This window comes from Pongo pygmaeus, chromosome 12 (assembly GCF_028885625.2).
Source record: "Pongo pygmaeus isolate AG05252 chromosome 12, NHGRI_mPonPyg2-v2.0_pri, whole genome shotgun sequence".
NCBI lineage: Eukaryota > Metazoa > Chordata > Mammalia > Primates > Hominidae > Pongo > Pongo pygmaeus.
In genome coordinates, this window is record NC_072385.2 from 76,882,194 (window position 1) to 76,899,099 (window position 16,906).

Genomic DNA, 16,906 nt, shown 5'->3' on the forward strand with positions numbered 1-16,906 from the left:
TGTGTTGAGGAATTTATCCATTTCTTCTAGATTTTCTAGTTTATTTGCGTAGAGGTGTTTGTAATATTCTCTGATGGTAGTTTGTATTTCTGTGGGATCGGTGGTGATATCCCCTTTATCATTTTTTATTGCATCTATTTGATTCTTCTCTCTTTTTTTCTTTATTAATCTTGCTAGCAGTCTATCAATTTTGTTGATCCTTTCAAAAAACCAGCTCCTGGATTCATTTATTTTTTGAAGGGTTTTTTGTGTCTCTATCTCCTTCAGTTCTGCTCTGATTTTAGTTATTTCTTGCCTTCTGCTAGCTTTTGAATGTGTTTGCTCTTGCTTTTCTAGTTCTTTTAATTGTGATGTTAGGGTGTCAATTTTGGATCTTTCCTGCTTTCTCTTGTGGGCATTTAGTGCTATAAATTTCCCTCTACACACTGCTTTGAATGCATCCCAGAGATTCTGGTATGTTGTGTCTTTGTTCTCGTTGGTTTCAAAGAACATCTTTATTTCTGCCTTCATTTCGTTATGTACCCAGTAGTCATTCAATATCATACTGAATGGGCAAAAACTGGAAGCATTCCCTTTGAAAACTGGCACAAGACAGGGATGCCCTCTCTCACCACTTCTATTCAACATAGTGTTGGAAGTTCTGGCCAGGGCAATTAGGCAAGAGAAGGAAATCAAGGGTATTCAATTAAGAAAAGAGGAAGTCAAATTGTCCCTGTTTGCAGATGACATGATAGTATATCTAGAAAACCCCATTGTCTCAGCCCAAAATCTCCTCAAGCTGATAAGCAACTTCAGCAAAGTCTCAGGATACAAAATCAATGTACAAAAATCACAAGCATTCTTATACATCAATAACAGACAAACAGAGAGCCAAATCATGAGTGAACTCCCATTCACAATTGCTTCAAAGAGAATAAAATACCTAGGAATCCAACTTACAAGGGATGTGAAGGACCTCTTCAAGGAGAACTACAAACCACTGCTCAAGGAAATAAAAGAGGATACAAACAAATGGAAGAACATTCCATGCTCATGGGTAGGAAGAATCAATATCATGAAAATGGCCATCCTTCCCAAGGTAATTTACAGATTCAATGCCATCCCCATCAAGTTACCAATGACTTTCTTCACAGAATTGGAAAAAACTACTTTAAAGTTCATATGGAACCAAAAAAGAGTCCGCATCGCCAAGTCAATCCTAAGCCAAAAGAACAAAGCTGGAGGCATCACGCTACCTGACTTCAAACTATACTACAAGGCTACAGTAACCAAAACAGCATGGTACTGGTACCAAAACAGAGATATAGATCAATGGAACAGAACAGAGCCGTCAGAAATAATGCCACATATCTACAACTATCTGATCTTTGACAAACCTGACAAAAACAAGAAATGGGGAAAGGATTCCCTATTTAATAAATGGTGCTAGGAAAACTGGCTAGCCATATGTAGAAAGCTGAAACTGGATCCCTCCCTTACACCTTATACAAAAATCAATTCAACATGGATTAAAGACTTAAATGTTAGACCTAAAACCATAAAAACCCTAGAAGAAAACCTAGGCTATACCATTCAGGACATAGGCATGGGCAAGGACTTCATGTCTAAAACACCAAAAGCAATGGCAACAAAAGCCAAAATTGACAAATGGGATCTAATTAAACTAAAGGGCTTCTGCACAGCAAAAGAAACTACCATCAGAGTGAACAGGCAACCTACAAAATGGGAGAAAATTTTCGCAAACTACTCATCTGACAAAGGGCTAATATCCAGAATCTACAATGAACTCCAACAAATTTACAAGAAAAAAACAAACAACCCCATCAAAAAGTGGGCGAAGGACATGAACAGACACTTCTCAAAAGAAGACATTTATGCAGCCAAAAAACACATGAAAAAATGCTCACCATCACTGGCCATCAGAGAAATGCAAATCAAAACCACAATGAGATACCATCTCACACCAGTTAGAATGGCAATCATTAAAAAGTCAGGAAACAACAGGTGCTGGAGAGGATGTGGAGAAACAGGAACACTTTTACACTGTTGGTGGGACTGTTAACTAGTTCAACCCTTGTGGAAGTCAGTGTGGCGATTCCTCAGGGATCTAGAACTAGAAATTCCATTTGACCCAGCCATCCCATTACTGGGTATATACCCAAAGGACTATAAATCATGCTGCTATAAAGACACATGCACACGTATGTTTATTGCAGCATTATTCACAATAGCAAAGACTTGGAACCAACCCAAATGTCCAACAATGATAGACTGGATTAAGAAAATGTGGCACATATACACCATGGAATACTATGCAGCCATAAAAAAGGATGAGTTCATGTCCTTTGTAGGGACATGGATGAAATTGGAAATCATCATTCTCAGTAAACTATCGCAAGAACAAAAAACCAAACACCGCATGTTCTCACTCATAGGTGGAAATTGAACAATGAGAACACATGGACACAGGAAGGGGAACATCACACTTCGGGGACTGTTGTGGGGTGGGGGTAGGGGGGAGAGATAGCATTGGGAGATATACCTAATGCTAGATGACGAGTTGGTGGATGCAGTGCACCAGCATGGCACATGTATACATATGTAACTTACCTGCACATTGCGCACATGTACCATAGAGCCTAAAGTATAATAATAATAACAATAATAATAATAATAATAATAAAAAGAAAAAAAAAAACTAAAAAAAAAAAAAAAAACCAAACACCCATGTTCTCACTCATAGGTGGGAACTGAACAATGAGAACACTTGGACACAGGAAGGGGAACATCACACACTGGGAACTGTTGTGGGGTGGGGGTAGTGGGAAAGGATAGCATTAGGAGATATACCTAATGCTAAATGACGAGTTAATGGGTGCAGCACACCAACATGGCACATGTATACGTATGTAACTAACCTGCACATTGTGCACATGTACCCTAAAACTTAAAGTATAATAATAATAAAATTTTAAAAAAAAGAAAAAAAAAAAAGAAAATACAGGGGCCTACACATGTATAGTTAATACTGTAGCTTGCATAACATTGACAGCTGCATAAAATTGACCCAATTTCTCAGTCTTTTTAACACAAAGAAATGAGGCCTTACTTTCTATCATTGCATAAGTCACTGACATAGCATTCCCTACACAAAGTGCTTAAGCTACTAATAGCCTTAACCAATTGCTGAAGGTGTGTTATTACGAACTTATACTGCTAATATTCAGCAACACATTTTTTATCAATACCCACGACTATAATGATTGGAGGAAAAAATGTATATTTTATAGTTGAGAAAACTGATCCAGAGATAGATTAAGTAACTTACTCAAGAAGCCACAATCAGTGAGTTACAGAAATAGAATTAAAATGCCTGTCTCTCGATTTCAGGGCCAGACAGTGATAGATACACAACTCAAGATGAATAAGAAACATTTAAGTATGAAAGACAGTGATGTTATCTGCCAAGCAATTACTCTTTGCAGAGTTATGTCATAAATTTCTATTTTCACTTGAAGATGTTCTCTTCTAAAAATGTCTCTAAAATTCTATAAGTGGTATTATAAATTGAAATATCACAAATAACTTGATGTTTAGAAGAACAGAAATGTATTTTTAAAAATATAAGTATCTGTTAAGTAATAAGGCATATGCTTGGTTTGTTTCAGTTTAATTTGTTTTTGTACAAATAAAGAACTTTCTTTCACTTGTATTTATCCCTCCAGATTTTCTCTCAGATCTTGCCTCTAATATGCTACCACCCAGGCTATTAACAAACATTTGCTTAGTGATTCAAAGAAACTCAGTTTATCTTACATGTCTCAATATTTCAAGCTTTTCTAATAAAGTGTCACACTACATAATTTTAGAAGCCCCTTCAACTTCAGAGGTTGTAAATATAAATAATAATACCTAATATCTTACAGTACTTAACTACATTCCTGCCAGTCAGTAGGCTAGGAACTTTATAAGCATCATCCTGTATAATCCACACAACAACTCTATGATGCAGAAACAGATATTATCCACTTTTATATAATGGAAAGCTGAGATGTAGACAGGTTTAGCAGCTTAGTCAAGAGAAAAGGAAGGGAGAAAACTGGAAGTCAAATTCAGGTCACCTGACACAAGGCCCATACTCTTAATCGTGGTATGTCACTTGTCCCTATTGCATTTCTATTGTGAAAATGGAGGTCCTAAAATAAGAAGGTTAAATATTTCACCACGATTGCATTGCAGACTAATGCCTCACTATTAGAAATGTGGTCTGCAGATGAGCACCATCAGCATCACCTGGGAGCTTGCAAGAAACACAGACTATCAAGCTCTACTCCAGACCTGCTATCCAGATTCTACATTTTAACAAGATGCACACATGATTCACATGTACTTAAACTTTGTAAAACATGGTCTTAGAAAACATTTAAGAAAGAATGCAGGCATATAGGGAAGAACATGGTGGCCACATATTACCTGATTTTAGGAAGTGAACAATATCATTCTTTAAAATGATTTTTTCCTTAGGCCTTTGAAGATCACCTATATGCTGGGTAAACAACAAAATTGCCAGATGTGGGTGTGGGTAAAATGAAAGCAGCCTGCAAAACTTAAATCATATGATCAATAATCTAGGATTACTGTCAAACTAGACTGATTATCCTAGTGCTTGAGAATTATTTTTACCTTCAAGCTATATCTACTATTCAAACAACTGAAAACTGGACTGAACATTTTATAAATTTCTATCCAGGATCAACAATATTTAGTATATTTAGTATAGAAAAGGTCAACATTTTAAAAATAGCCAATTAATATGTTTTGTTCATACCACTTAGGTTGTACTTTTCCCTTCCCATGTTCAAATGACATGGGTCTTAACTGCATAAAAAGAAATATCTCATTAAGTATAGAAATCTTGCTATATTTGTCAGTTTCTTTTGATTTCTATGGAGAATCTAGCAAGGGAATTATGCATATGATTTTACATGTTTCAATGTTTAATAGTATAATATATTATTAGGCCAATGATACACAAATTAAAATATTCAGACTTACTTTATATTAAATAAAACATATAGAAATCAAGTACATTTTTATCTTATTATCTGGAAAAACGCCAACCCAGATGCAAGGAAAATAAAGTGTCTTAGGTATACCATTCTCATGGCAGTATATAAATTTTTCCTTCCCTTGAGAATCCCTGACTTAATTCTTATAAAATTAGAGCTCCTTACACTTCAGGTGTGTTCTGTTTTACATTTTTAAGAAATTTCTCTAGTTTTCCTGATTCTGAACTTGATTCTAATTGAGTAGCAAAAGTACACTTTCCAGTCAGCTCAAATGCTGCAAGCCTGCCTGATCAATATTCCTCAGGCTGGTTTATTTGTGCCCTGGGCTGTTAAAACTTACTCTTTCATAGGAGGCAACCCTGAAAAATACAGTTCTTATTAGTTCAGGTAACGTGTTTTGTGTGCTTGGCATAAGAATTACACTTTATATGCTAAAAGGTCACTGAAGAAAATAATCAAAACATAATACCAAAAACTGATGTCTTATCCTTTCTTTCCTTACTGCCAGAGTGAAACCTGCACATTACATGGAATCATGTGAGATAATATAGTGAGTGTGAAGATAGCACTTATAATTTCATTACCTGCTACATATATACATATACATATATTATGTATACATCATGTATATGTAGATATACAAGGTTAGGTCATATTTGGCAATCAGATTACTTCAATAAACATTTTTATTTTTTTGAGGAATCTTGCTTTGTCACCCAAGCTGGAGTGCAGTGGCGCCATCTCGGCTCACTGCCAGCTCCGCCTCCCGGGTTCACGCCACTCTCCTGCCTCAGCCTCCAGAGTAGCTGGGACTGCAGGCGCCCGCACCACGCCCGGCTAATTTTTTGTATTTTCAGTAGAGACGGGGTTTCACCGTGTTAGCCAGGATGATCTCAATCTCCTGACCTCGTGATCCTCCCGGCTCTGCCTCCCAGAGTGCTGGGATTACAGGCATGAGCCACCGCGCCCGGCCTTCAATAAACATTTTTTTGCTCACTGCCATCAACTGTGTTATTGTTTCAGCATTTAAAGCACTTCACCTTTTACATATAATCACTGGGGTTACTGAAAAAGATGAGAAACTTAAACAATTAGCAAAAGTATAAATTTACAGCTAAATCATTATTTTCATAATTGCATTAGTTTGTTCTCACACTGCTACAAAGAACTGCCTGAAATGGGGTAATTTATGAAGGAAAGAGGATTAATTGACTCACAGTGTGGCATGGCTTGGGAGGCCTCAGGAAACTTACAATCATGGCAGAAGGAGAAGCAGGCATGTCTTATGTGGCTGTAGGCCAGAGAGAGCATGTGAAAGAGGAACTGTCAAACACTTATAAAACCATCATCCTCTGCAAACTAACACAGGAACATAAAACCAAACACCACTTGTTTTCATTCATAAGTAGCAGTTCAACAATGAGAGCACATGTACACAGGGAGTGGTACATCACACACCTGGGCCTGTCAGGGAATGGGGGGCAAAGCAAGGGAGAATTAGGACAAATACCTAATGCCTGTGGGGCTTAAAACCTAGATGATGGGTTGATAGGTGCAGCAAACCACCATGGCACATCTATACCTATGTAACAAACCTGTACGTTTGGCACATGTATCACAGAACTTAAAGTAAAATAATATATTTTTTTAAATCAGATCTCATGAGAACTCACTCGATATTACAAGAACAGCATGGGGGAAACTGCCCCCTTGATCCAATCACCTCCCACCAGCTTCCTCCCTCGACACGTGGGGAATTTGGGGATTACAATTCAAGATGAGATTTGGGTGGGAACACAGAGCCAAACCATATCAATAATATATCATACTATCACTAATTTAGATTTTGAACTTAGATTTATCTCTAAGTTATTCTCTAATATTTTAACAGTAACAACCCATAAAAATTAGTTTAACTTTTACAATAGCTATTGATTCCTTATGAAAGTACTTCCCTAAACATTGGCTATATGCACAATATATGTATCTTATGCTGATGTGTAACTAATACAGGTAGAAAACAGAATGTAGCTCTGGGGCATATCCAGGGCATGTGAAGATTAAACTAGGTACTTATTAACTCAGGCAGCAGGCACGAAGTTAATGAAAATTAAATTGGAAATTGTTTAAGGTGTAATGATAGCTTCACAGATTGATTTTGGTCCAGTGGACAGTAGTGTAAAGGACAGTTAAAGTCAGGAGGACAATGTTTGAGGCAAATATTGGGTCAAGAATAAAGATATTGGCCCTTCATTACAGAAAAGTTGGGAATAAAATATCAGAACCATGGATAGCTCTCTGGAGACACTTGTAACAAAGACCTTACTGAGGCAGACAGTTTTCAAAAATCATGACCTACATTGCTGGTTACTCCTAAGGAGAAAATGTTCTGGCTTTCAAAAAACCATCTTCCTTGTATTTCAAGTTTTGTCACGTTGTCATCAAGGCCTTCATAGTCCCTACGTCAGAAAGACAATTAATTTTAAGTAGCCTAATTGGCATGTCCACAATCATATAGGTTTATAAGATTCTTATGAAGCCTCTCAATCTTCTAAAATATGTGGCACATTTTTTGAAAGGCTCAAAATCATATGTTTATAATCAGTCCAAATATAGAACTATAATGTCTGTAGGTTTCTGATTTTTTTCCCTTCGGGCTAAATATTTTAAAATATTCTCTGTCCAGGGGTACCTTGGTTTGGTTCCTCTCGCAAACCTCTATCAACATCCCAAATTGAGGGGGCACATAAAGAAGTATAAACTACTTGAAGTCTATGCAGCAAAGAAGGCTAAGTGGAACCTCATCTCTGCCCCCCAAAGACTTTTGCTGCTTTTCTTCAAGTGTGATAATTGCTTTCAAATGGCTGCCTGTCTAGGAACTACACTTCCCAGTTTATGTACATCTATGTGAGACTAACTAACATTTTTCTTAATGGAAGATAAAAAATAAAACATATATATCTATTCCTCTTCGAAGTAATTTAAAAATTGAATGTGTTTTTTCTGGTCTCTTTTCTCATCTTCAGGACGAATGGAGAGGACTTGAAGCTCCTCAAAGAAGATAGATCTCTAAGATGTGAAGAGTTTAAATTTCTTCATCATATTATGCTAGACCACCTGACCAAAAATGTCTACATTTTCCTATAATGTAAGAAAAACATAATCTTTTATTGTGTTAAGCAACTGAGATCTAAGAAAAGAAGACAGCATTACCTAATTTAATACAGTTTCTTTTCCTTTCAGTACAGTGGTTCTTAACTAGGGGTAATTTTACCACCCAGGGAATATTTGCCAATATCTAGAGACACTTTTAGTTGTGGTAATCAGGGTACAGGATAGTCGTGTGTATGAAATGTAGTGCATAAAAATCAGGGATACTGCTAAGCAGCTTACAATGCACAAGACAGTCCAGCCTCCATTCACCCATTAAAGAATCAACCCATCCAAATGTCAATAGTGCCACTGTAGGAACTCTGATTTCAGTATAAAGAAACAAATGGAAGAATAGAGAGTCCAGAAGAATATATAAGAAAAAAAAGTAAGGAATGTGAATGAATAAGCTGGCTAAATCTGTTTTTGAATTTGTTTCATCTTTTCTGTGAAATAGGGGAGATATTCAATACCAAAGATATGGCAAGATTAGATATGTGTTTAATCTTAGGTTTGATATTGAATATCTCATTAAGGATGTGTATTCCTTCTCCTCTGTTTCACTGCTGAAATTTACCAAGTTTGCCCTCATGTGTTCATCCGTTTATTTTACCACTATTCTCAGATTTGAGTCTAAGAACAATGATGATCATTATGAGCAGCTCACAAGCAAGCCAGCCACTTCTAAAGCTTCCTTAATTGCTTGCCCATGTACTTTTCTTTGGGGGCCTGACCTGTTCTAGAAGCTCACAAAAGCCTTGTATCGCTGTAGATTTAAAAAAACAGCATGAAAAATAAGACAAGGATAGGTCATGTTTAGTAAGTAGATTTCTTCAAAAAAAATTTCTTGTTAACTGCCAACAATTGTGTTATTGTTTCAGCATTTAAAGCAGGCAATATGCAGGTGAAAATTCTGTAGGATTTGATGTGTGACTTTGAGAATTGTTTCACCAAACTTACATGACTTCTTTTTCAATGATATTAATTAATAAAGTGATCATATTGTTTATCTCTATTTTTATTTCCTTTGTTTAAAGTGGCATGATTGAACAGAAAATTATAAGTGACAAAACAGCTTAAAATCAAAAGTAAATAACCACAGTTTCATTATAAATAAATATAACATCTCTTTGACATTATGAAGACTGCCCACACTCCCCTAGAGTTGTTTTGTGGCATTTTACATCAACCTTTAACAAGGAGTATTGGGTACCTTGACAGGAACTAAGAAATCTCCTAAAGGCATGATAAAGCAAGAAAATAATAGCACCTTCAAGAGCTTTAATTCATTCCAAATAAATGTTCTGGACAAACAGGGTATTTTGTAGGAATTATTTTCTCAAGGTGCAGTACTCAAAAAAAGTAAGCACTAAATTAAGTAGCTTGGATAAATCATAAAAGGGTGTATTGAACAAACAAGTCATTTTTTCCTCCATTCTCATTCATAATATATATTCAGGTCAGAAAATTCAATAGATAATAATTAGATGCTAATAGTATATTCTCAATTGGATGCCAAATGGTTATTGTATAATTTCTGAACTTTTAAAATTAAGTGGTCACCGCTTTCTAGAACACAGAAACCACAGTTCTTACCAACTTTGAGTCTCAGGATCTAGTGACTTTTTTGGTGATTTTGGAGGAAAATTCTGAGAGAAATTGAAAGAGATAAAATTATGTGACAAGAAGCATAAGTTATTAAGCTCTGGATATAAATGGGCATTTCCCTCAGTCTATGAGGTGAAGGTGGAAGTTATGTAATGACTAGGTTTGGACTGCAAAGTACTCTATGGCATACAAATAAGAGGTGACACCTATAAATTACAACAATAATAATTGTATTAGGCAATTATGGAGGTTGAAGAAGAGTGGTACATTAGAGAGAGATTGGTGAATAAATTAATATGTGCTCAGGAATCCAGTATTGATGTGAAACTCCAAGTATTTCAACTACACATGATTTTTTTTTTTTGTCATCACAGTTCCTGGAGAAAATGATGTCATTTCTTACACCTGCTATTTCTAGTTTAAGTACTGCAATGAGACCATTATAACAACAAAATCTCTGCCAGAACCAAAACACACTGGACAAAAACAAAGGAGCAATCCAGGCTCTCTTCCTAACTATAGCAATAAAAATCATTTCTCCAAAGAATATAGTGTGTTTTGATTTTGAACAAGTAACTTCAAGTTCTACTGCTTTATTAGTGGCCCTTGTCTATTACCTTCCTCATCCTCAAAGGTATATTACAGAGACACAGGTTGTTAAGATACAGCTAGCTAGATAGATAAAATGTACAGGCAAATAAAATATTATATATGTTATCACCATAATTACATGTAAGTATATAATAGGTACTTGTATAGTATAAGCCTTCTTAGACTTCTTTCTGCTTTCACACAGACTACTAAATTATAATTTAGTCATAATATTAAATTTTAGTTGATTTCAACTTTCTTTTTTCCCCCAAGATAGCAAAGTAGGGGATTTTAGTATGCCTCTGCCACTTGAAAGCAGCAAGACAGTGCATAAAGATCAACTCTCTGTGCTTTAATTCCAGAAGGAAAACAGGATTTCACTGAAATTGTGACATACATCCCAGATCCCAAGGAGGAAAATGTGGTCCAACAGCCTCTGTGACAGAATCTGGCTGATAAAAATGAGTGAAGCCCCAGTACAGAAGATGCAGGTAGCTTCCTTCTGTGACTCATCTTTCCACTGGGAATCCAAGCAACCCAGGCAAAGGGAGAGCACTTCATTTCTCCCAAGACCTGGAGCTACCATAGGGAAAGGTTTGGAGGCATTGAGAGGAAAAGACACCAGGAAAAACTAGAGGCATTTTCCCAGACCTAGAACTGAGAGCAGGATGCAATTTTTAATCTGAATGTATACAAAGTCAGTCCTTCTTTGGGGAACCACCAGTGGAGCCATGCAAGCATTTCCAACCCAGGCTAGAGACTGGAGCATTTGTTCTAGAGCAGGGTAGATACCTCCAAAGCCAGAATTGTGGAAAGCACCTCAGAAATAGGCATTAGGACTGCTCTGGGGCAGGAGGAGAGCTGCTACAGCTGCACTTTCTTCTGGTAGGCAAGGCTTGCAGTCAAGGCCAGCTTGGTGACCTGGAACCAGTTTACATGTGTCATTGTTGGGTACTCCAGCCTGATCCCCTGAGATAGTGGTACAGCAGGGATCACTCTGATCCATCCCAGGCAGAACTCCAGGCATTCAAAGCACTTACTCATATGGATTAGCAGCCTGACCTGCCCCACCCTTCCTGTGCAGAGATCTTGGTTCAGTGAAGCCCTTTTCACTTCATATCTAGGAAAACCTCCGAGCATTCAGAGCAACTTCTCTCCTGGATCAGCAACCTGAGCTGCTCCACCCTACCTGGGCATAGATTGTGGTGCAGTATGGTCCTCTCCACTTTATGCTCAGATATATCTCCAGGCATCCAGAGCACTCAGTCAGCAGCCTGACCTGCCCCACCCTTCTATGCAGAGATCGTGGTGCAGGGGGCCCTTTCCATTTCACATCCAGGCAGATCTCCAAGTATTTGGAGCACCTGTTGACCAAGCTTGGCATTCTAAACTGCTTCATCCTTTCTGCACAGAGATCACAATGCAGCAGGACCCTTTCTGTTCCATGTCCAGAGATTATGGTACAGTGGGGCCATCTCCACTCAATGCCTAGGCAGATTTCCATGCAGTTAGAGCACCAGCTCACCTGGATCAGAAGGTCAAACCACCTTACTTCCTACAGCAGAGCACTCTGCACTCTACACCCAGGAATGTTTTTAGTCATCTGGAGCAACTGCTCTCCTGGATTAGGTTTAGGCTGCCCCCTGCCCATGCAGGTCTCCCAGCTCCATGCCTAAGATCACCTCAGGATGCTTGGTGGCCAGCCACTGGATTTTCCCATGGCACTGATGTTGTGCCTGTCATCAGGGGACCTGAAGCTGGGCCTGCCTGGTCTGGCTGTGTCCATCTTGCCTCCAACCCCCTGGGGTAAACAGCGAACTGAAACCACTGTGGACTCCACAGACCAGCCCATTGTCCAAGGCAACAGAGAGCTTCTCCTGATAAATAAGGATCAAGTATATACCCAACCATGTTGGCTGCATCCAATTCTTACCCATAAGTGCCATCTACTGGCTTGTAGATCAAACCACACAACCCATGTAAAGCCTACTGAAAGAACTGCAGAGGGCTACGTAGGGAAGCAAAGCCCAAAGATCATACCCAACATTCTCTATAGACACACAACCTATGGAGGGGAAAAGGGAGGAAATCGAAAGAAAAATAAACAATATTATAGGGGAGAAAAATTCCTACCCAAATGAAAATAATTAGAAAAATTTAGAAGTGTCAGCATTTCCAAATGAGAAGAAACCAGTGAAAGAATTCTGCCACCATGAAAAATAAGAATGTATTATATATATATAATACATATATATAATACATACAATACAAAATGTGTAATAGCAGTACCACCAAAGTATCACACTAGCTCTCGAGCAATGGCTTCTAACCAAAATGGAAGCTCAGAAATGACAGACAAATAATTCAAAGTGTGGGTTGCAAGGAAGCTCAAGAAGATCTAAAAAAGGTTGAAAATTAACAAAAAGAAACTTCTAAACCAATCCAGGAAATAAAGGAAGAGATAAACATCTTAAAATAAATCAATCAGAGTTTCTGGAATTGAAAAAACAATTTCAAAATATAACTGAAAGCTTTATCAATAGATTGAACCAAGCAGCAGAAAGAATGTCAGAGCTTAAAGACTAGTCTTTCAAACTAATTCAGACAAAGACAAGGAAAAAAGAACCTTAAAAAATTAATGGGTTGGGCACAGTGGCTCATGCCGGTAATCCCAGCACTTTGAGAGGTCAAAGAGGGCAAATCACAAGGTCAGGAGTTTGAGACCAGCCTGGACAACATGGTAAAACCCCGTCTCCACCAAAAATACAAAAAATTAGCTGGGCGTGGTGGTGGGTGCCTGTAATCCCAAAACTACTAGGGAGGCTAAGACAGGAGAATTGCTTGAAGCTGGGAGGCAGAGGTTGTAGTGAGCCAAGATCGCACCATTGCAGTCCAGCCTGGGTGACAGTGTGAAACTCCATCTCAAACAAAAAAAAAAAAAAAAAAAAAAACGAAGTTTTTGAGAAATATGGGATTGGGTAAAGCATAATCCTCTTAGTTATTGGCATTTCTGAGATACAAAGAGAAAAATTAAACAACCTGGAAAACTTATTTAAGGAAATAATTTCAGAAAATTTTTCTGATCTTGCTAGAGAGATAGGCATTCAGATACAAGAAATCCAGGGAACATCTGTGAGATGCTATAGAAAATGAACCAAATCAAAGCATGTAGTCACCAGATTGTCCAAGGTCAATGCTAAAGAAAAAATCTTACAGGCAGAGAGAAAAGGGCAGATACCATAAAAAGGGAACCTTATTAGGCTAACAGCAGAATTTTCAGCAAAATTCTTACAAGCCAGGAGAGACTGGAGACCTTTCTTCAGCGTTTAAAAAAAGAAAAAAAGAAATAACAAGAATTTCATACTCTGCCAAATTAAGCTTCATAAGCAAGGAAAAATAAAATATTTTCCAGACGAGCAAGCACTAAGGGAATTTGTTACCACTAGACCAGCCTTACAGAGTAAATAAATAACCTGCAGAATGGGAGAAAATATTTGTAAAATATGCATATGACAAAGGCCTAATATCCCGAATCTGAGGAACTTAAACAATTCAATGAGCAGAATAAATAACCTCATTAAAAATGGGCAAGGACATGAACACACACTTTTCAAAAGAAGATATACAAGTGGCCAAAAAACATGAATAAATGCTCATTATTAATTATCAGAGAAATACAAATCAAAATTATAATGAGATACCATCTCACACCAGTCAGAATGGCTATTATTAAAAAGTCAAGGCCGGGCGCAGTGGCTCGTGCCTGTAATCCTAGCACTTTGTGAGGCCAAGGTGGGCATATCACCCGAGGTCAGGGGTCAAGACCAGCCAGGCCAACATGGCAAAACTGCATCTCTACTAAAAATACAAAAATTAGCCAAGTGTGGTAGTGTGTGCCTGTAATCCCAGCTACTCGGAAGGCTGGGGCAGGAGAATCACTTGAACCCAGGAGGCGTATGTTGCAGTGAGCCAAGATCATGCCACTGCACTCCAGCCTGGCCAGGCGACAGAGCAAACTCTGTTTCAAATATAATAATAATAAAAGTCAAAAAACCACAAATGCTAGTGAGCCTCTGAAGAAAAGGGAATGCTTATACACTGTTGGTGGGGATATAACTTAGTTCAACCGCTGTGGAAAACAGTTTGGAGATATCTCAAGAAACTTAAAACAGAACCATCATTCAGCCCAGCAACCCCATTACTGTGTATCTATTCAAAAGAAAATAAATTGTTCTACTTAAAACACACATGCACTAGTATATTCATCACAGAGCAAAGACATGGAATCAACCTAGAGGCCTATCAACAGTGGATTGAATAATGAAAACGTGGTACATATCCACCATGGAATACTATTCAACTATAAAAAAAAAAAAAAGATACCCTTGGCAGCAACATGGATGCAGCCAGAGGCTATTACCCTAAATGAATTAACGCAGGAACAGAAAGCCAAATACCACATATTCTCACTTATAATTGAGAACTAAATACTAGATGCTTATGGATGTAAAAAAGGCAACAACAGAATCTGGGGACTACTAGAAGCATGAGGGAGGGCTGGGAGCAAGGGTTAAAAAACTGACATTTGGGTACTATGTTGACTATCTGAGTGACAGTATCACTCATATCCCAAACCTCAGCATCACACAATATACCCATGGAACAAACTTGCACATGTACACCCTGAATCTAAAATAAAATTTGAAATAATTTAAAATGAATTTTAATAATATCATTAACTCACCCTATTAAAAATTTTTTATTATACAATATGTCTCAGAGCCAATTCAAATATTTACAATTCAAAGAAGCATAAGACATAGCCTTCAAAAAGCTCATGGTTTAGTCAATAATATGTATCATTAAAAAACACTGTGGTAAATGCAACATAGACATATAGACTAGGAAATCAGGAGTAACAAAAGAGAGAAAATGATCAATTTTGCCTTGGTAAATCAAGCTTTACAGACCACATTGAATTATCAGAAATTCCCCACTCAGATAAGGAAAAAAAAGACCAGTGAAAGTAAGAGGAGCTTAGGGTAGAAATTTGTATAGCATTACTTTACTGCTGAAAGAAATCATGAGGAAGCAAGGGGAAAGGAAATGGAGAGTAAGGCATTAAAGAACTGAGAGCAAAGAGGAGAGAGAGCATTACTAAGCGGGCCACTGCTTGAAATCCAGCACAACTAATTTTGCTTGATATCACACTGCCTTCTGAGAGGGCATATTTACTAGTCCATTTTATGAGAGTCTGTCTAGGTGAAGAAGGATTAAGAATTTATGCACCATATTTCACTTCCAATTCCACCCTGCACATGCATAGGTGGCAAGTGAATCCTATGGCATTTAACACCTCACTGGCAACCAGCAAACCACAGTTGGAAAGGCAAGAGATGCAGAACGCAAGCATGAGACAAGGTGCTATGTTATAAAGTTAATGATGACAGCAGTCAGAGTAAAATAAGTGGCCATGGACCAAGGGCAGATGAAGCCAAAAACAGTGGAAGTAGCATTTAGAATATGTCTCATGAAAACTGGCACAAGACAGGGATGACCTCTCTCACCACTCCTATTCAACATAGTGTTGGAAGTTCTGGCCAGGGCAATCAGGCAGGAGAAGGAAATAAAGGGCATTCAATTAGGAAAAGAGGAAGTCAAGTTGTCCCTGTTTGCAGATGACATGATTGTATATATAGAAAACCACATCGTCTCAGCCCAAAATCTCCTCAAGCTGATAAGCAACTTCAGCAAAGTCTCAGGATACAAAATCAATGTACAAAAATCACAAGCATTCTTATACACCAATAACAGACAAGCAGAGACCCAAATCATGAGAGAACTCCCATTCACAATTGCTTCAAAGAGAATAAAACACCTACGAATCCAACTTACAACGGATGTGAAGGACCTCTTCAAGGAGAACTACAAACCACTGCTCAATTAAATAAAAGAGGATACAAACAAATGGAAGAACATCCCATGCTCATGAGTAGGAAGAATCTGTATCATGAAAATGGCCATACTGCCCAAGGTAATTTATAGATTCAATGCCATCCACATCAAGCTACCAATGACTTTCTTCACAGAATTGGAAAAAACTACTTTAAAGTTCATATGGAATCAAAAAAGAGCCCACATGGCCAAGTCAATCCTAAGCCAAAAGAACAAAGCTGGAGGCATCACACTACCTGACTTCAAACTATACTACAACCTTCCAGTAACCAAAACAGCATGGTACTGGTACCAAAACAGAGATATGGAAAAATGGAACAGAACAGAGCCCTCAGAAATAATGCCGCATATCTACAACCATCAGATCTTTGACAAACCTGAGAAAAACAAGAAATGGGGAAAGGATTCCCTATTTAATAAATGGTGCTAGGAAAACTGGCTAGCCATATGGAGAAAGCTGAAACTGGATCCCTTCCTTACACCTTATACAAAAATTAATTCAAGATGGATTAAAGACTTACATGTTAGACCTA